Source organism: Poecilia mexicana, unplaced genomic scaffold (assembly GCF_051168715.1).
Source record: "Poecilia mexicana isolate PSO_F unplaced genomic scaffold, ASM5116871v1 scaffold_2, whole genome shotgun sequence".
Taxonomy (NCBI): Eukaryota; Metazoa; Chordata; class Actinopteri; order Cyprinodontiformes; family Poeciliidae; genus Poecilia; species Poecilia mexicana.
The window spans coordinates 34,125,406-34,146,105 of NW_028263371.1; the positions used below are offsets into that span (position 1 = coordinate 34,125,406).

Genomic DNA, 20,700 nt, shown 5'->3' on the forward strand with positions numbered 1-20,700 from the left:
GAAAAAGCGCTAAAAACGGCCGAAAATGGGGGAAAAGAGGGCTGAGACCCGCTTGGATGGCCTCCCGAGACTTCAAGGATCACGAAAATATGTCTAAGTGTTGAAACACTTAGTCATTTTTCCGCCCAGACCCTCTTTTCCAACTCTCTCCTGATATCGTTCCGGCAGTGATTTTCTTTATAAGGGCCCGAAAAGCGTTTTGACTTTCACTCCCAGAACGCCCCCCCCCCCGTCGTGGGGGCAGTACTGCTTTTTTTAAAACCCCGTATCTCCCTCATTTTTAAAGATAGAACCATGCGGTCTTCACCGGGCTGCTCTTCGGGCTCCGGAGATTCGAACCATATCCGGTTTTCCCGGATAAAACGCATTTTTGACCGATTTTTGGAGCTCATTTCCCGGTAAACTGCTTTCGCTTCTACCGCCGGCTGGGAAGGTCCTAGAGACGATCCGAGACCACCACCGTGTTCCCCGCGGTCCAAGCTTTCAGCCAATATACGGTTTGCCTGGGTGCAGTGCGTTTTTAAGGATCGAACCGGAGCTCCGGAGGTCCAGACCGGGGATCCGCGGCAGAGCTATCCGGGAGGGCCGCGCTAGCAGGCGGACGAAATCTGCAGCTGCTCACCGCCGAGTCTCCCCCTCTGGAAGTCCGGTTTTCGGACCTCCACCCAGGCTTCCGGGACCGACACCCTCGTGACCGGGGCCGTCTCAGGAGCTCGATGATCCGGGTCTCGGGTCGGTGGGACCCCGGGAACCGGACCGGAGGTCCGGTTGGGCCCAAAACGGTTAAAAATTCGTATAAATTCGGGGGAACGTCCTAGCGGAAATCGGAGACCACCAGAACCATCCGCGGACCGGCCCGGATCCGACGGTGTGCGGCTCGCCCGGGTTCCGGTCCGTTTGGACCGACTTATCGCGGGGCAAAGCCGGCCCGGTTTGACGCTAATCCTTTGGAGACCCGTAGAAGCTCGGGGGAAGGTCCTAGAGACGATCCGAGACCACCTCCGTGTTCAGGAGGCTCGGAGCTTTAAAACGGTATATGACATGCACGTATGGGGGGGGCCCCGATCTCCCGGGAGAGCCGGAAATGTCGTTTTCAGCCATCCGGAAAAGGGCCCTCCATAGGGAATGAATGGGAGCCCAGCCGACCTTTGCAGCCACAAACGGGGTCCGATCTCCGCGTGCTTCGGCACCCTTGGAGGGTACGTCGGGGGCTATGGCCAAACCGAGTTTGAGACCCCTGGCTCTTATGGTTGGGTCTCCAGGGGGTCCCGATGTTCGGGGTAACCCAGGGCCTGGATCTCGGCCTCGGGGGGCGGGGGGCCCGGACCAACGGTGGCACACGGTCGTGGGGGTTGCCCCAAACCGACCCACCGAGTTTCAGCCCTCTGGGACCCCGTTAAGGGGGTCTCCCGCGGGGGTCTTTGCCTCCGTCCCATAACCCTAACACGAAATCCTTTTTCCCTATGTCCTCAAACGTACCACATGTCTGAAGCAACTAATCAGAAACATTTCGGTCACTCTGTGCGACTCGTCTCTGGGCAGACCAGAATCTAAACAAAGCGGAAACAATGAGGGAGAATAAAAGCAACAATGGTGAACAACGACTGACACTTCCCTCTCTGGCCCACTCAGTGATCTCCAACTGGAGTGGAATAACTGGTTGCTCTTTAGCTCATACGACTCCATAAGCCCAGTGACCCCACTTGTTTACATTGTTTATCGATGCTGCGACATCCATGATGCTCCCCCGCATCTTTCTGCTGGTTCCCGTAGGTCCAGCCATGGATTTTTCATGCTCTCCTGTTAACCTGTTTTCCTTATCCTCCTGACTACCAGGAAAAAAAAAATTGTCCAATCACCATTTTTTTTAAATCCCACATTCTTTGTAAGGTAATAAAAGGTTTTATGCACTTACTTTGTCTCGTCCCACAAAATGTGTTATTACTGATGAATGCAATTTTTATGTATTAGAAAAAGATACAAACAAAAGTCCTACCCCTTCATAAGTGGTATCATTGAAAGGCCCTAAATGTCCTCTCCAGATACCAAAAGGAATTAATTCAGTAGAATGCAGGGGGTGGGAGATATTCAAGTTTAGAAATGTCCTCTACAGAGGACAAAAATGAACTACTGGTAGTCAGGAGTGGTTCATCAGGAGATAAAATAGGCTAAAATCCACGAGGATTTCTACCCCTGTGGAGATCATCGCTTTTACAGGGGTTAGTGTTGATGAATCACTGAAGTATTAGGATTTCCACCAAACTAATTTAAAAAACTTCATAATATTTATACCCATCACAATTAACTAACATATGTATTGTTGTACATACAGTAATCATAATTCCACATCCAAATTAGACCTCTTCGAGGGTTTTCCATCAATACAGTTTGGCTGTGGTTCTGTAATGTCTCATGGCACGACCGTGACTTGTCAACAAATAAGGTGTTTTCCACGATACACTAAACACCTATTTTATAAATGCCCATCAATTTAAGATGTTCAGAAACACGTTCTCAAATTTATTTTTATTTTTCTGCCAGTTGTGAGAGCCTTCACCCCAATAAACCTTTTGAACTCCGTGTGTAATTGATTTGATCCCTATTCTTCTTCACCATTTCATCAATGTGTTATAAAAAATACTCGTCAATCAGGGATGCTGTGTTAGGGGGTTAACATTTGTGCTCCAAATGCTAGATACTCTATTTTAATTCAATAACTGGCTCGGTTACACTACATGATTTATATAGTAGTGGTGGGCCAGGTTACAGGTCAATCCTTTAACGCACGAAAATATTAATACATTCAATTGCGGTGCATGGCAGAGTGGCAGCACAGTTTTGAATATCTCAAGCTTTCTGTGTCTCAAACCTTCGGTGTCTTTCTTAAAAGTTGTCCCCACTCTTGGCCAGCTTTCTGGCTACTAAGCTCCAGCAAGCATAGCTCTTTCTGCAGGGGATCTGGGTCTGGGCGGGCCCCCTCCTCCTTCTTATTGGATTTCAGGATGGCTGATGCTGTGACACACCCAAGATGATAACAAGCACTCACAAACGGATCATGCACGCCTTCTAGAACTAAGACACTACAAAACATTTTGTTGCTTCTCAACAACTTCACATACGCTTATGTCCACAATTAACTTTATGTCATAAGCAGCACTACACGCCTCATCCGCCTTTTGAATTGCAGTACGGAGCCATCCTGATCGTACTCTCTTCACTAATCAGGCTGAACCTCTTGTGTGACTTCTTCCACTTTGACCCCCAGTCACCGGTGGTCCTGCCAGGTTGGAGTCTTGCTATCTGTCGTGCCAACTAGCTCCATCTTCCATCTCTGCCAGCGGTTTGCTTCGTATTCACCATTTTAACTACTTGCATGTCCGTCAGAATTGACCCTTATTGAACACAGCAAATAACAGGAGGGCAGGAGGAGGCTGATCCTGATCACTCGCAAGGCGAACAGACCGAGAGGTGCTTTCAGTTACAGATCTCCTGCTGCCCTGAGGCACATTTGCCTGCCCCTCTCTCTTTTTATTGCCTTCAGGACCTCTGATCTCAGAGAGTGCTGTGGCTCTAGAGGGTGGGGTAATGGCACTTCTTCGCACAGTCACAGCACCAAGATTGCAGCTAACCAGCAGCACAATCTATCTCACACTGGCTTGTCTAGTCCTTGCCCAGTATCAAACAGGACAAGTCGTGAAGCTCCATGGTGACGGTCTCCCAGCCGTCCATGAGGTCAATGCAGGACGTTCCGTTAAGAGCTGCTGTCTCTGCTCTTCTTAAGAGAGGCCTTCTGGGAAAGGAAAGTAGAATGATTATTAATACAGAAACATCTCTTAAATATTTAATCTCAGATTAATGTAATCACAATTACAGACACAAATACCAGTACTATAAGGGACAAAATTATTGCCCTCTTATATGAGTCTAATAGCCTTCTGATCACTGTTGAGATTAGTAAATTAGTTAAATCATTATGATTACTATTATGTGTTGAGATGCTTTACCAAGGCCGAGAAAGAGTCACACACTGTTAGACAAAGGGCCCATAGTAAAGAGTTACATTTTTGATTCTGTTAGAAACCAAGGTCAATTTCTCACGAGAAACAGAAACTCATCAGGCCACAGAGACATGGTGTGATTTCAGGGAGTGTCTTCCGTCCATATAATCAGCTGCCCTCCTCTTTCTCCTCAGACGCTGCAGACTTTTTTTAGAAACTCTTCTCGGATGTAATGGTAAAGCGTCTCCTTTCAGCGCTGAAAGTTAATAAAATAAGTAAAGTCTGAATGCTTTTCTTGGCTGATTTTATGCTCCGTGTGTCAATACAAATTATGATTCATCGATTGAGACTCTCGTTCTCAACAGTTGGTAGCAGAGGATGGTTTTGTGTTGACACATGAGCAGAGATTGGACTGGCCGTTTAGGCGCAGACTTTCCGGAACAGTACTCTGGTGTAGGGCCCAAATAAAAGGTAAGGACACTTGTTCCTTAATATACACCACTGTACTGTTTCTCAGGTCTGTATAAATTTCAGTTATCAGCCGTTGTCTGTACTGTTTCCCAGGTTTGTCTAAATTTCAGTTCATACTGCTTTTCCCAGGTTTGTCTAAATTTCATATTGCTTTTACATTTCTGTTCAAATTGTGTTCCACTGGCCTGTCTACATGTTTAACTGTTCATAGGAGTATAGACAAGACAAATTAAATTTAGGTGTGGAGAAACTAAGTAGCTTTTAGGTTTAAAGAAAAAGTAGCTTTTAGGTTTAAAGAAAAAGTAGCTTTTAGGTTTAAAGAAATTAGGTTTAAAGGTCGATTGGCTCTATAGTGAGAACTGGTCGTCTCCGACCTCCCCCGGACGCGGGGAAGGGAAAGACTAGGTTTTGTCGGTTTTATCCTTGGGGAGTGCTGCCCTCTAAAAATAACGCGTTAGCCAATCTGTGACTTGCTCAAGAAACACAAAAGTGTTGAGAGGGGTCCACCATAGGAAAAAAGATAAGAGAATAAGATAAAGGTTGATCGCGATCTGATCCTCTGTAGTGTAATAAGTGTTAAAAAGAGGACAAAAATAGGAGCTGAAAAGCGTGGATCCATTTCTGTGTATCTGTCAGCTGTGTGTGTGTCTGTCAGCTGTGTGTGTAAGCTTCTGCCGCTGAGCAGACGTTATGTGTTTAAATGTACTATTTTATGTTTATTGCAATGTGTTTTAAAACCATGGTCAAAATTGGGAAATTATAATCTGTGGGAGGTTTTTGATTTTCTGCTGTGTTTGCTTTCCTCGCCGCCGTGCGAGCAAAACTGCTAAAAAAAAGAGGAAAAAAAAAAAGGAGAAAAGAGAGAAGAGGTGATTTTTGAGCCTAAATTTTAGCCTAAACAGATGGAGGGTGAACTTGAAAAGGAAAAATATGATCCAAAGTGGGGCATCGGGCCATGGATTGTGCTCGGTGAGCAAATAGAAGCATTAATAACCTATTGGTCAAAGCATGACGAATATGAAAATAAGGGAGAAAGAGAAAAACTAAAAAAAAAAGGGGGACTAAAAAAAAAAGGGGCTAGAATACCTGGTGCAGAAGAAAGGAGGCGACCTGTTAAACAGACAGCCTTTGGGGAAATATTGGCTGGAAGCAATAAATGACACTAAGGGAAAACTTATTGAAACTAAACTAATCCTGCACAAATCACTAAAATTCACATGTGGTAAAATTAACTGTATGAAGGATGAATGAAATTGCATAACAGGTAAAATTGTAAACAAAATAAAGTGACATCTAATGTGTTGAAATTCTAGAAATTTTTGTTTAGCTGTTGATGGGTTAAAATTTGAACTTAATTAAACTTTAAAAATGAGGTTTATACCAGTATTGAACTTTATCATGGATTAATCAAAATTTGTCTCCCTCATTATCTTATCAAAACAGGATTTCTTTTTATTTGAAACTTGGTCACCTTAAAATGTCTAAAGAGGGAACAGAATTGGTAAATGAATATGAATATTTGTATGAATTAAAAGGTGATTATGAAACAGCTCCAGATTCAATTACGGTTTATTACAAAATATTCTTGTCTCAAAGACAATTTATGATTCTAAATCCAGATAATTCGGTTACCTTACTTCAAAATGGGAAATAATGTGTTGGAACAGAAATAATCACATTTTAGCTTTGGTTTAAAACCAGATATCATTTATTACGAGACTGTTTCATTTGGTTTGACATGTTTTATTTTCTTTTCATTTGTATTGACATTATTGTTGTTTTTACTTTTCTAATAACAGACCAACTAATTTACTAACTGAACTAACTGCTAATTTCGAAACACATGCGTGTCTTGGTAGAAAGGCACAAATTGGACATGATGAAACTTTTAAAGTGGATATGATAATTGATTATGTAAAAACAAACTGATTGGACAACAACTGGCTCACAACATTTGTGTGCCTTAAATTTTGATTGAATTAATACATGAATCCAAGTCCGACAAAACATTTGATTTGAAACGCAAAGACATCTTACAGTACTGCATAATTTTTGTCTACATCTTTTGCTCCTCTGCCTAAATTGATGAATTTTTCTTTTGTCGGTTCACACAGAACATTGACACTGCTTTCTAGGAAAGCAATCCAAATTCTGATCTGAACTCTTTAAAATAATGAAACTTTTGGCCTTTGCAGTTCAGTTTCAGTTGGACATTTTAGACATATGTACAAAAAAAGAGAATCTGAACAATATTTTGTTTGTTTTCTATTTACATAAGAAAACAAAAGGAGGAAATGATAAATTATAAACATAAATTATAAACATAAAACATTTCTGATAAATCTTTACATTTAGAACATTTAGAATTTTAGACAGAAGATTTGGAAAACTTGTGACACCCTGGAATATTTTAGTTTTGGAGAATAGTAACATGCAAAATTGCTTTCAAATTTTAAATTATATCAACAGGGGGCAGAGAAGAAATAGACTCTAATTCCTAGTCGGTTTATAGATATGGTTAATTATGAATTTATTCATTTGACATTGGTATATTGTGAGATTATTTAATGAGATCTTACAGTGCCTTCCTGCATGACTGAAATACAGAGTCATATAGAAGATCTTACTAAATTGAAATCGGTAATTTAAAATTGAATAGCTTCAATCAGTATCTATGCCATGTTTATCTAAATATTCATGAATTTCCTGCATCACCTCTAATTTTAATTTTATAAAGTTACAGTTGGATGTAATTGTTGTCAGTAAGAAAACTTTGGTTAAAAGTACTATAAACCTTTACAGAGCCCCTGAGGGGACACGGGGAAAAATTCAGATAAAATGTGAACAACTTTTTAAATTCTAAAAAGAAAACCATACATAAATACCACACTCAGCTGTTTTGAAAAATATCAGGATAATGGTAACATTTTCATTAATGGTATAAAGAATATTTGATTAGTTTTCTTTTTGACCTAATTTATTAAGGAAATTTTACTGGTTGTCTTAAAGCGTGGCATTATCACAAGGATGCTTTTGTGTAGAATTGGACACTATTAAATTAATTTTTTTACATATGCATTTGAATAACCAATTTCTGAAAAGTGTATGTAGCTGAAATACTAAATTTGGTTTACATTTTTAATGATCTTTGAGAGTTTAATTTTGAGAGGAGTTGATTCCACAATCGGTTAATTCTGAAACATCTGAGGGTGAATCATCTTAACGCATTTCTATTTTATCTTTCCTTGGAGCTCAGAGACTGAGGCAGTGGATCTTATCTGAGCAGCTCCAGTGACCCTGAGCCTGGCTGAAACAAAAAAGAAACAAAATAAAGAGACAACTCTTCATCTACATCACAAGCTAAAGAAAAGACATTTAATTTATAATTATGTGAGCAAAAGGTGGCATACACTTTTATTTTCTTAATTTACTTTGTGTTTTACTCTAGCAGTTCTGCTTCCTGTGGTCTGATGGACTGTAGGGGCCGGGTTTTTGTAGGGGCCTCCGTTGTTCTTAGCCACGCTGACTTGGACATTTGCACTTTCTACACATGAATTGTGCCATCTTCTGCTGGACAGCTGTTTGAGAGCAAAGACCTCTTGGACGATTCTTACACCTTCTACAGAGGTCAGTGAGGTTGGATTGATCTTTCCTGTTGTCACCTGAAGGCGGATTGCAGCTTACAGGAACTCGCATTGGATGTCTGACTGTGATCTCTGAGGAAACACCTGGCTAAAGGACGAGACCCAGGCGTCATTTCTGAGGGTCTCCTATGGCAGAAAAGACCAACGGCTTCTGCCCAACGTGAGACGGAGGTTTGAAAACAATGATTCATCTGCTGTATCTCTCAGTCTGTCTCTCCCACACAAGGGGGGCCACATACTTTGTCCAGATTTTTCTGCACAGCGGGACTGAATGCTGCCCTGGACAGATTCTGATGGGGCAAATGGAACATCACATGTAAAGTTGGACTGAGACTCAGAGGCGGTCCTGTTTGTTGCCATGGTTGGTCCTGGGATTTCCCTCAGTCTACAGGTTGGAGATAAAATGGCTGCCAACAAAAAAAATTTTTCTAGAATTTTTGAATTGTGTGATGTCACTTTTTCTCACCTTAAGTTTATTTACAGCAAATTCATTATCTACTGCCTTTGCACTCTGACCTCTGCTCTTTGACCCCCAGGATAAGTTAACGGTGCAGCAGGGTGTTAGAACTCTCTGCAGTTTACAGAAATATTGTTTGGCTGAATGATTATAACTCTGATTTCTCTCCTCCAGCATGACAACGATTGAAACAGGATAAAAGTACGGTAAAATTGTTAATTTCCTGGTTTACAAAAGCACATCAGACCACACTTTAAATGCAAAAGAGGATGGTCTAAGTTCTAGTTGCCTCAAATTACAGTGGCTACAAATATAAAGACTATTATTTCAAGTTATGACTTAAATTTATTTGGAATCCATTTCAAATCTTAGGAAAATCTACTCTTCGGAAAATTACTCAACCAAATTATGGGTTTACTGCACATTTTTTCGATCAACTATTAAATTCTTTCATTGAGGTGTAAACACCCTGTTTTAATTACATCCAACTGTTACAGCTAGCAATGAAAGCAAATTTGGGCTAAATGATTTGCATGACTTTCTTAAGAGTTTCTGTACCGAAACACTAAACAGTGTTTCAATACAGAAACAGGGGGAGATGAATGGAATTACTCTATTCAAGCAAATTCTGAGTTAATCTAATCTATTGAGAAATTTTTCAGAATTTTTTCAGTTTTGGGCCTCAGCAAAATATAAGAGAGGCTAAATCAAAATTCACAAATGTTTTAACTATTTGAATGAGTTTCTCAAGTAATACTGAATATTCTGAATTGAATACATGAAAATTAACAATGATGTCAAGATTTTAAATTATTTGATTGCTGCTTCTCTCTTGCTATAATTCAAAATTATTTGTTTAACCAAGTCATGCAGAAAGGTCTAACCTGAACATTATATCATTTAATAAATCTAGTTGTATCAAATTTCTCCCCAAAAACTGCCAAAAACATTGATAAATATGATCAACGCTACAAAAGAGGGTAATTCAGTTAAGTAAACATTCTATAGAAGGGATTCAAAAGAACCAGTTGTTCAAAGGTTAAAATTGTTGAACTTATGGGATTTAAAACCATGATGAGAATAAAATAAGTCAGTTAAATATGGAGTGACAGGGTTAACTTTATTCTTGTATAAAAAACAGGCTAATCATTCTTTGAGGGTTTAAAATGGGAAGAAAATATGAGGATTCACATAAAAATTGGTCTAAATTGGGATTTACAAATTAGCAATTATGGAACTGATTAAAGGGGGTCAAAAAGATTGACAGAATAAAAAAGAATCTAGTTCTATGTGTAATTGTTGATCCAATGCCTAAACATTTCTCATAATCATAATTTACAGTTTTTGGTCAGAGACAACATAAGGTTGTCTTTTATTACATGAATGGAAAATATTGGAAGGGATCTTGATTTGGCACGGATCATTAACTTTTCACACTATTGATGATATTTTAGAAGCCTTTAGTGTAGCGGGTTACTTCTCATTAAATGAGGACTATTTGATTGAATCTCGTTAATATAACAAAAGCAAAAGATTTATATATGGTTTAAGATTTCTGGTAAAGTTTCTATTAGGGATAAATCCTATATACATTTCAAATGATATTTCTTTGATAAAACATGACTGTGGGCAGTTTTGCACATTCATTTCATAATCTGATCTTTTACATGATTTTTTGTTTGGTTTCTGATTTTGTCTGATCCTATGAATATGCCAACACTTAAAACAAGCAAAGTTATTTTTGAAGGTTGAAATGTGCTACTTAATTTAAGCATTTCTTTTGCTATTATTGAGAGGAGAACTGAAATAACAGATGTTACTGATATATTGATGCTCTATTGGCTTAGTATAAAAAAAAAACAAAAAAAAAAAAACTTGATCTTCAGCTTCAAGGAGAAGCCTTTAAATAATAATAATAATAATAAAAAAAGAACATTATATTTACTAATCAGATGATGCAGAATCTTAAAGAACTTACTTGCTCTCCTCATCACCTGTGGATGCTGCTGTTCCCTGCCTGAGGTCCTCGGCTGTTCAGTGCATCACTTCCAACACAGAGAAGGGCAGCGGTACCAATAGAACCCCACCTGCCTATCAGATGGTTTCCCAGAACCTAAAGACGACCGTGAACTCCAGCTTTCTATAGTATAAGGGCAGTACTAGTATCTAGTGACAAAACAACATTTTTTCATTCACTTTAATGTTCTTTATATAATCCATTGATTTCGCTTTTTGTTGTGTTTTTTCTGTTGCAGAATGAAGTCCAATCCTTTCTGGGTGTGCCGGGGTGTGAGACTGTGGGCGCCTTCCACGATTGGTGGACCGAGTTAAAGCTGAAACGCCACACTGAAGCCTCCTGGGCACTGTCGGGGTTTCCTATCGAGCTGCGCCGGCTCTACATCTGGACACACGCAGAAACTGATTTGACGTAGATAGGGCCTGCTATAGAGAGACTGATATGATTAGATCTTATTACTATCATTGCATTTTACTTAGAGAGCATTTTTACTTGTTTTCTCATCACAGTTAATTCATACCAGTATATTTTGACTGTGCTGCCCTTGATCCTGATTTATTGCATTGGTTTGCTGTTTTATGAATGTGTTCATTGTTCTTTGCCTTTCAATACTCAGACTTCTAAGCTTTTCTTACCATTTCATTTTGTTTAACATTGCATCCTTTCTGTAGTTCATTAACGTTTAAATATTACATAGAAATTTCAATAAGTTTGGTTTTTAAAACTAACACATTGTTTTACGCATCACTCATTATTGCTTCATTGACTTTAAAGGATAGTACCTTAACATTTCTATTTTTACTTTAAGTTTTAAGTAAAATCTACCTTTTAGTCATTTTACAATATTAACCTAACACTTTATTCATTTTTGCATTTTATTAAGTTTTTAAATAATCATCCTACAATTCTATTCAATTTACATTTTGGTTAACTCTAACAACTTGGTGAATATAAGTTTAATACTTTTTTACTTTAAAGATGACAATTAGATCCTCCTAATACTTCACCCATTTTATATTTTCATAAAATTTCACATTTATTCTTTTTAAAAAATTTCAGACTTTGTTCTTTAATAGTTCATCACCCTTCTATGGCATGGCGTTGACCTGAGGTAACAAAAAGAAAATAATAAATAAATAACAAGCAACATAAAGGTAATAATAATATTTGGTTCCAGAAAGTGTCATGGTTCGACTTTATGATTGATGTGTAATTACAGATGATGAAGCTCTGACAAAACTGCAAAAATATTTTCTTCTACAAAAAAACAAAACACAAAACAGTCATGCCATGGAGGGTTGACTTATGTTACTCCAAATTTAACACTCTAACATCCTTTAACAATTTTATTTCTTTACATGTTCTTTATTAGACTGTAAGAGGGACATTGTGGTTTCGATCCACCGCCTAAGAGGCATAGGGGTGCCCTGTCCGTTTTTACCCCCAAAATTGAAATGAAATGAAATGAGATGAAATGACATGAATGAAAGACAACATCAATGACTGAAATGATCAAATGTATGTCAAGATCTGTAAAAGCCTCGGGGGATGTTTTCCGGAAGGGACAGTGTCTACTCTAGGGTTTGTTTTCTCCTTTTTGGGCTCTTTTAGAGCCCAACAGGGGGTGTTGAGATTAGTAAATTAGTTAAATCATTATGATTACTATTATGTGTTGAGATGCTTTACCAAGGCCGAGAAAGAGTCACACGCTGTTAGACAAAGGGCCCATAGTAAAGAGTTACATTTTTGATTCTGTTAGACACCAAGGTCAATTTCTCACGAGAAACAGAAACTCATCAGGCCACAGAGACATGGTGTGATTTCAGGGAGTGTCTTCCGTCCATATAATCAGCTGCCCTCCTCTTTCTCCTCAGACGCTGCACAGACTTTTTTTAGAAACTCTTCTCGGATGTAATGGTAAAGTGTCTCCTTTCAGCGCTGAAAGTTAATAAAATAAGTAAAGTCTGAATGCTTTTCTTGACTGATTTTATGCTCCGTGTGTCAATACAAATTATGATTCATCGATTGAGACTCTCGTTCTCAACATCACCCTCACAGACTCTGTACAATTATAGCTGATCTGACCAAGTGGTACATGATCCAACCACCTCCAACGATCTGGATTCAATCTCTGTCCTTGTGTGTCCCATCCATGGCAGTTGGGTCCTCTCTCGAGCCCCGGGGACCTGGGGCCGGGCTGCAGCATGGTGGAACTCTCTGGTGCCACATGTTATTATACTGACCTTGTCCCGGATTTCTCCAGATCAAGACCTGAAGTATGTCCCACCGTGTTACTGGTAGCCCTGTGAACTGCATTATGTCACGTCTCATAGTCAAAGGCAATTTAATGAGATATGAAATCCTATGTTCTCGAACTCACCACACGTCTGAGGCAACCAATCAGAGAGCAGCTTCGGCCATTTTGTGCGTCTCGTATCCGGGCAGACTTGAAGGTAGAGAAAGTAGGAACAAGGAGCGATAATAAAATAACAATGGTAAATAAAGTCTGACATTTCCCTCAGCACTGTGCACAAGCACCCACTTGGCTCAATCTGAGTGAGTGATGTAACTGATATTAATCAGGTCAATCAGAACGCCTTCTTTCCGACCCACATTTGCAGTGATCCCTGACCGTGTTAAATAACAGGTCACTTTTTCAATTCATATGACCCACAAGCCCAGGGCTCTCATTCAACTATGTTGTATGTCGGTGCAGCCGTATTTGTAAATTCTTTTCCGCACCCATCTGCTAAATCTTGTGTAGGTCCAGCCAAGGATTTCTCTCGCTCTTTTAGCCGGTCTTCCCTCTTGGCCCCAGGAGGGTAGACAGGCCTGAAATCCACAAATACTTCTACCCTTGGGGAGGTCTTTGTCTCCACTAAGGCAAACGTTGACGGGTCACTGAGGTTCTAGGACATCCACTAAGTTAATTAAAATCTTAGAATATTTATATCCACCACAATTAATAAATTAGTTGCAATGCTGTGCACTCTAAAGTCACTATTTCCTATCCTTATTGACCTCTCTGGGGTCTCTCCATTAACGTTATTTGACTCTGGTTTCATTATGTCCTCCACGATGCAATAAACAGCTGTTTATACATTTCCATCCATTTAGGGCACGTAGAAACAAAGTCTCTGAAATCATTTTTATTTTTTCTACCAGTCATGAGAGTCTTCACCCCTACAGCCTCTCAAACTCCATGTGCTATGGATTTGACCTACTCGCCCTCACCATCTCATCTAATGTGTCGCAAACAGGTACTCGTTAATCAAGGATGCTGTGTTAGGGGTTAACCTTTGTGCTTCAGATGCTAGGTACCCTATTTTAACTCAATAAAATTCTTTCCACTAGGTTGTACCACTCGACTTACACAACAAGTAAGTCAGGATGTAGGTCAGTCCTTCAAACGTACGGAAACGTAAAATAAATTCTAGTCCGACTTCGTAGATATTTATTCCATCATGGTTACACGAACACAATTTCTTTCAAATAAAAATCTATTCCTGTTCAAATTTATGTCTGATCCTTATACTGGAAACACAACCATAATATAAAGAGTCTGGCTACTTCATTGAGGAATTAAAAGTTCATGTAATTCTTTATCCAATCCAAATAAGTTATCACAAAATGAGCATAGCGGCCATGGAATAATATATGTCAGTAATGAATAATAATGTTTTGGTAAGGAACGCTTCATAACTACACTAACATTTCACCACACGTTTTAACAATAAAACGGCAGGTAACAAACATACATCCGCAAACTAAACACTTTACCAACTGTTGAGATGCTTTACCAAGGCCGAGAAAGAGTCACACGCTGTTAGACAAAGGGCCCATAGTAAATAGTTACATTTTTGATTCTGTTAGACACTAAAGCATATTTCTCACGAGAAAACAGAAACTTATCAGGCCACAGAGACATGGTGTGATTTCAGGGAGTGTCTTCAGTTCATATAATCAGCTGCCCTCCTCTTTCTCCTCAGACGCTGCACAGACTTTTTTAGAAACTCTTCTCGGATGTAATGGTAAAGCGTCTCCTTTCAGCGCTGAAAGTTAATAAAATAAGTAAAGTCTGAATGCTTTTCTTGGCTGATTTTATGCTCCGTGTGTCAATACAAATTATGATTCATCGATTGAGATTCTCGATCTCAACAGTTGGTAGCAGAGGATGGTTTTGTGTTGACACATGAGCAGAGATTGGACTGGCCGTTTAGGCGCAGACTTTCCGGAACAGTACTCTGGTGTAGGGCCCAAATAAAAGGTAAGGACACTTGTTCCTTAAAATACACCATTGTACTGTTTCTCAGGTCTGTATAAATTTCCGTTATCAGCCGTTGTCTGTACTGTTTCCCAGGTTTGTCTGCTTGTCACTGAGTTGTCTAAAATGTCAGCCATTGTTCGTTGTCAGCTGTTGTTCGTACTGCTTTTGATTTGTTTGTCTAAAGGCTTTCGAGTTGTTCATAGGAGTAAGGTTAAAGTTAAAGTTAAAAGTTAAAGTTAAGTTGTTAAGAGTCAAAGTTAAGTTGTTAAAGTTAAAGTTAATGTTAAAGTTAATGTTAAGAGTCAAAGTTAAGTTGTTAAGAGTCAAAGTTAAGTTGTTAAGAGTCAAAGTTAAGTTGTTAAGAGTCAAAGTTAAGTTGTTAAGAGTCAAAGTTAAAGTAAAAGAAAAAGGTTAATTGGCTGGTTGCAGAGGGAGGTCGCTGTCCCCGGCTTTTCCCGGACGCGGGGAAGGTAAAGGCGAGGTTTTGTCGGTTTTATCCTTGGGGAGTTCTGCCCCCTAAAAAGAACGCGTAAAAGCCAATCTGAGACTTTGCTTGAGAAACGCAAAATGCGGTGAAAGCGGTCCACCATAGGAAAAAAGATGAGACAAGAGAATAAAGAAATAAAGAGAATAAGATAAAGGTTGATCGCGATCTGATCCTCATTAAGTTTTAAGTGTTGAAAGAGGACAAAAATAGGAGCTGAAAAGCGTGGATCCATTTCTGTGTCTGAAAGCTGTGTGTGTGTCTGTCAGCTGTGTGTGTAAGCTTCTGCTGCTGAGCAGACGTTATGTGTTTAAATGTACTATTTTATGTTTATTGCAATGTGTTTTAAAACCATGGTCAACATTGGGAACTTATAATCTGTGGGAGGTTTTTGATTTTGTTTGCTGGGTTTGATTTTCTGCTGTGTTTGCTTTCCTCGCCGCCGTGCGAGCAAAACTAAAAATAAAAGGAAAGGAGAGAAGAGGTGATTTTTGAGCCTAAATTTTAGCCTAAACAGATGGAGGGTGAATTTGAAAAGGAAAAATATGATCCAAAGTGGGGCATCGGGCCATGGATTGGGCTCGGTGAGCAAATAGAAGCATTAATAACCTAGTTGTTAAAGCATGACGAATATGAAAATAAGGGAGAAAGAGAAAAACTAAAAAAAAAAAAGGGGCTAGAATACCTGGTGCAGAAGAAAGGAGGCGACCTGTTAAATAAACAGCCTTTGGGGAAATATTGGCTGGAAGCAATAAATGTCACTAAGGGAAAACTTATTGAAACTAAACTAATCCTGCACAATTCACTATATTCACATGTGGTAAAATGAACTGTATGAAGGATGGATGAAATTACATAACAGGTAAAATTGTAAACAAAATAAAGTGACATCTAATGTGTTGAAATTCTAGAAATTTTTGCTTAGCTGTTGATGGGTTTAAATTTGAACTTAATGAAACTTTAAAAATGAGGTTTATAGCAGAGTTGAACTTTATCATGGACTAATCAAAATTTGTCTCCCTCATTATCTTATCAAAACAGGATTTCTTTTTATTTGAAACTTGGTCACCTTAAAATGTCTAAAGAGGGAACAGGATTGGTAAATGAATATGAATATTTGTATGAATTAAAAGGTGATTATGAAACAGCTCCAGATTCAATTAAGGTTCATTACAAAATATTCTTGTCTCAAAGACAATTTATGATTCTAAATCTACAATAGATAATTCGGTTACCTTACTTCAAAATGGGAATGTTGGAAAAGGAGTAATCACATTTCAGCTTAGATTTAAAACCAGATAGCATGTATTACAAGACTGCTTCATTTAGTTTGACTTTTTTTTTCTTTTCTTTTCATTTTTATTAATATTATTGTTTTTATTTTTTCTAACAACTAACCAACTAATTTACTAACAGAACTAACTCTTGATTTCGAAACACATGCGTGTCTTGGTAGAAAGGCACAAATTGGACATGAAACTTTTAAAGTGGATATGATAATTGATTATGTAAAAACAAACTGATTGGACAACAAATGGCTCACAACATTTGTGTGCCTTAAATTTTGATTGAATTAATACATGAATCCAAGTCCAACAAAACATTTGATTTGAAACGCAAAGACATCTTACAGTACTGCATAATTTTTGTCTACATCTTTTGCTCCTCTGCCTAAATTGATGAATTTTTCTTTTGTCGGTTCACACAGAACATTGACACTGCTTTCTAGGAAAGCAATCCAAATTCTGATCTGAACTCTTTAAAATAATGAAACTTTTGGCCTTTGCAGTACAGTTTCAGTTGGACATTTTAGACATATGTACAAAAAAAAGAGAATCTGAACAATATTTTGTTTGTTTTCTATTTACATAAGAAAACAAAAGGGGGAAATGATAAATTATAAACATAAATTATAAATTATAAACATAAAACATTTCTGATAAATCTTTACATTTAGAACATTTAGAATTTTAGACAGAAGATTTGGAAAACTTGTGACACCCTGGAATATTTTAGTTTTGGAGAATAGCAACATGCAAAATTGCTTTCAAATTTTTAAATTATATCAACAGGGGGCAGAGAAGAAATAGACTCTAGTTCCTAGTTGGTTTATAGATATGGTTAATTATGAATTTATTCATTTGACATTATTTAATGAGCTCTTACAGTACCTTCCTGCATGACTGAAATACAGAGTCATATAGAAGATCTTACTAAATTAAAATCGGTAATTTAAAATTGAATAGCTTCAATCAATATCTATGCCATGTTTATTTAAATATTCATGAATTTCCTGCATCACCTCTAATTTTAATTTTATAAAGTTACAGTTGGATGTAATTGTTGTCAGTAAGAAAATTTTGGTTAAAAGTACTATAAACTTTTACGGAGCCCCTGAGGGGACACGGGGAAAAATTCAGATAAAATGTGAACAACTTTTTAAATTCTAAAAAGAAAACTATACATAAATACAACACTCAGCTGTTTTGAAAAATATCAGGATAATGGTAACACTTTCATTAATGGTATAGATTTGATTACAGTTTTCTTTTGACCTAAATTATTAAGGAAATTTAACTAGTTGTCTTAAAGCGTGGCGATTTCACAAGGATGCTTTTGTGTAAAATTGGACACTATTGAATTAATTATTTACATATGCATTTGAATAACCAATTTCTGAAAAGTGTATGTAGCTGAAATACAAATTTTGTTTACATTTTTAATGATCTTTGAGAGTTTAATTTTTGAGAGGAGTTGATTCCATAATCGGTTAATTCTGAATCATCTTAACACATTTCTATTTCTATTTCTCTCTGGAGCTCAGAGACTGAAGCAGTGGACCTTATCTGAGCAGCTCCAGTGACCCTGAGCCTGGCTGAAACAAAAAAAGGAAACAAAATAAAGAGCCAACTCTTCATCTACGTCACAAGCTACAGAAAAGACATTTAATTTATAATTATGCAGAGTGCAGCTTACAGGATCTGATCTCTGAGGAAACACCTGGCTGAAGGACGAGACCCAGGCGTCATTTCTGAGGGTCTCCTATGGCAGAAAAGACCAACAGCTTCTGCCCGACGTGAGACGGAGGTTTGAAAACAATGATTCATCTGCCGTATCTCCCTCTCCCACACAAGGGGGGCCACATACTTTCTCCAGATTGTTCTGCACAGCGGGACTGAAGGCTGCCTTGGACAGTTTCTGATGGGGCAAATGGAACATCACACATAAAGTCGGACTGAGACTCAGAGGCGGTCCTGTTTGTTGCCATGGTTGGTCCTGGGATTTCCCTCAGTCTACAGGTTGGAGACAAAATGGCTGCCAACAAAACCTTGTAGCTCTTAATGGTTTTTCTAGAATTTTTGAATTATATGATGCCACTTTTTCTCACCTTGAGTTTATTTACAGCAAATTCATTATCTACTGCCTTTGCACTCTGACCTCTGCTACTTGACCCCCAGAATAAGTTAACGGTGCAGCAGGGTGTTAAAACTCTCTGCAGTTTATAGAAATATTTTGTTTGCCTGAATGATTATAACTCTGATTGTCCAACATCTGGCTAATATGATTTCTCTCCTCCAGCATGACAACGATTGAAACAGGATAAAAGTCGGTAAAATTGTTAATTTCCTGGTTTACAAAAGCACATCCGACCACACTTCAAATACAAAAGAGGATAGTCTAAGTTCTAGTTGGCTAAAATTACAGTGACTACAAATATAAGGACTATTATTTCAAGTTATGACTTAAATTTGTTTGGAATCCATTTCAAATCTTAGGAAAATCTACTCTTTGGAAAATTACTCAACAAATTATGGGTTTACTGCACATTTTTTCGATCAACTGTTAAATTCTTTCACTGAGGTGTAAACACCCTGGTTAAATTACATCCAACTGTTACAGTTAGCAATGAAAGCAAATTTGGGCTAAATGATTTGCGTGACTTTCTTAAGAGTTTCTGTACCGAAACACTAAACAGTGTTTCAATACAGAAACAGGGGGAGATGCATGGGATTACTCTGTTCAAGCAAATTCTGAGTTAATCTAATCTATTGAGAAATTTTTCAGTTTTGGGCTTCAGCAAAATATAAAAGAGGTTAAATCAAAATTCACAAATGTTTTAATTAATGAAATGAGTTTATAAAGTAATACTGAACATTCTGAATTGAAGACAGTAAAATTAACAATGATATCATGTGTCAAACAGATTTCTACAAAATAGAGTTTAAATTGTTTGATTGCTGCTTCTCTCTTGCTATTCAAAATCATTTGTTCAACCAAGTCATGCAGAAAGGTCTAACCTGAACATTATATCATTTAATAAATCTAGTTGTATCAAACTTCTCCCCAAAACTGCCAAAAACATTGATAAATATGATCAGCACTACAAAAGAGGGTAATTCAGTTAAACAAATATTCTATAGAAAGGTTTCAAGAGAACAAATTATTCAATTGTTAAAATTGTTGAACTTATGGGATTTAAAATCATGATGAGAATAAAATAAGTCAGTTAAATATGGAGTGACAGGGTTAACTTTATTCTTGTAAAAAAAACAGGCTAATCATTCTGTGAGGGTTTAAAATGGGAAGAAAATATGAGAATTCACATAAAAATTGGTCTAAATTGGGATTTACAAATTAGCAATTATGGAGCTGCTTAAAGCGGGTCCAACAGATTGACAGAATAATAAAAGAATCTAGTTCTATGTGTAATTGTTGATCCAAGGCCTAAACATTCATCATAATCTTAATTTACAGTTTTTGGTCTGAGACAAAATAAGGTTGTCTTTTATTACATGAATGGAACAAATTACGAGGGATCTTAATTCAACACGTATCATAAACTTTTCACACTATTGATGATATTTTACAGGCCTTTAGTATAGAGGGTTACTTCTTGTTAAATGAGGACTATTTGATTGAATCTCATTAAAATAACAAAAGCAAAAGATTTATATATGGTTTAAGAGTTCTGGTAAAGTTTCTATTAGGGATAAATCTGATATACATTTCAAATGATATTTCTTTGATAAAACATGACTGTGGGCAGTTTTGCACATTTATTTTATAATCTAATCCTTTACATGATTTTTGTTTGGTTTCTGGTTTTGTCTGAGCCTATGAATATGCCAACACTTAAAACAAGCAAAGTTATTCTTGAAGGTTGAAATGTGGTACTCAATTTAAACATTTCTTTAACTATCATCAAGAGGAGAACTGAAATAATAAATGTTACTGATATATTGATGCTTTATTGGCTTAGTATAAAAAAATAAAATAAAAAAATTAAAAAAAAACTTGATCTTCAGCTTCAAGGAGAAGCCTTTAAATAAAAAACAAAAACAAAATGACATATTTACTAATC

General features: G+C 37.7%; 2 long non-coding RNA genes across 2 annotated transcripts; both read left to right on the forward strand.

Moving 5' to 3' along the window:
• The first annotated feature begins 3,778 nt into the window (after positions 1-3,778).
• LOC148160805 (uncharacterized) lies at positions 3,779-7,802 on the forward strand. Its single transcript, XR_015765932.1, has 2 exons — positions 3,779-4,562; positions 4,599-7,802. It is a non-coding gene; the product is annotated as an uncharacterized LOC148160805 (long non-coding RNA).
• A 6,574-nt stretch (positions 7,803-14,376) lies between these two features.
• Positions 14,377-18,241, forward strand: LOC148160806 (uncharacterized). The gene is made up of 2 exons (XR_015765933.1): positions 14,377-15,124; positions 15,155-18,241. It is a non-coding gene; the product is annotated as an uncharacterized LOC148160806 (long non-coding RNA).
• The last annotated feature ends 2,459 nt before the right edge of the window (positions 18,242-20,700 follow it).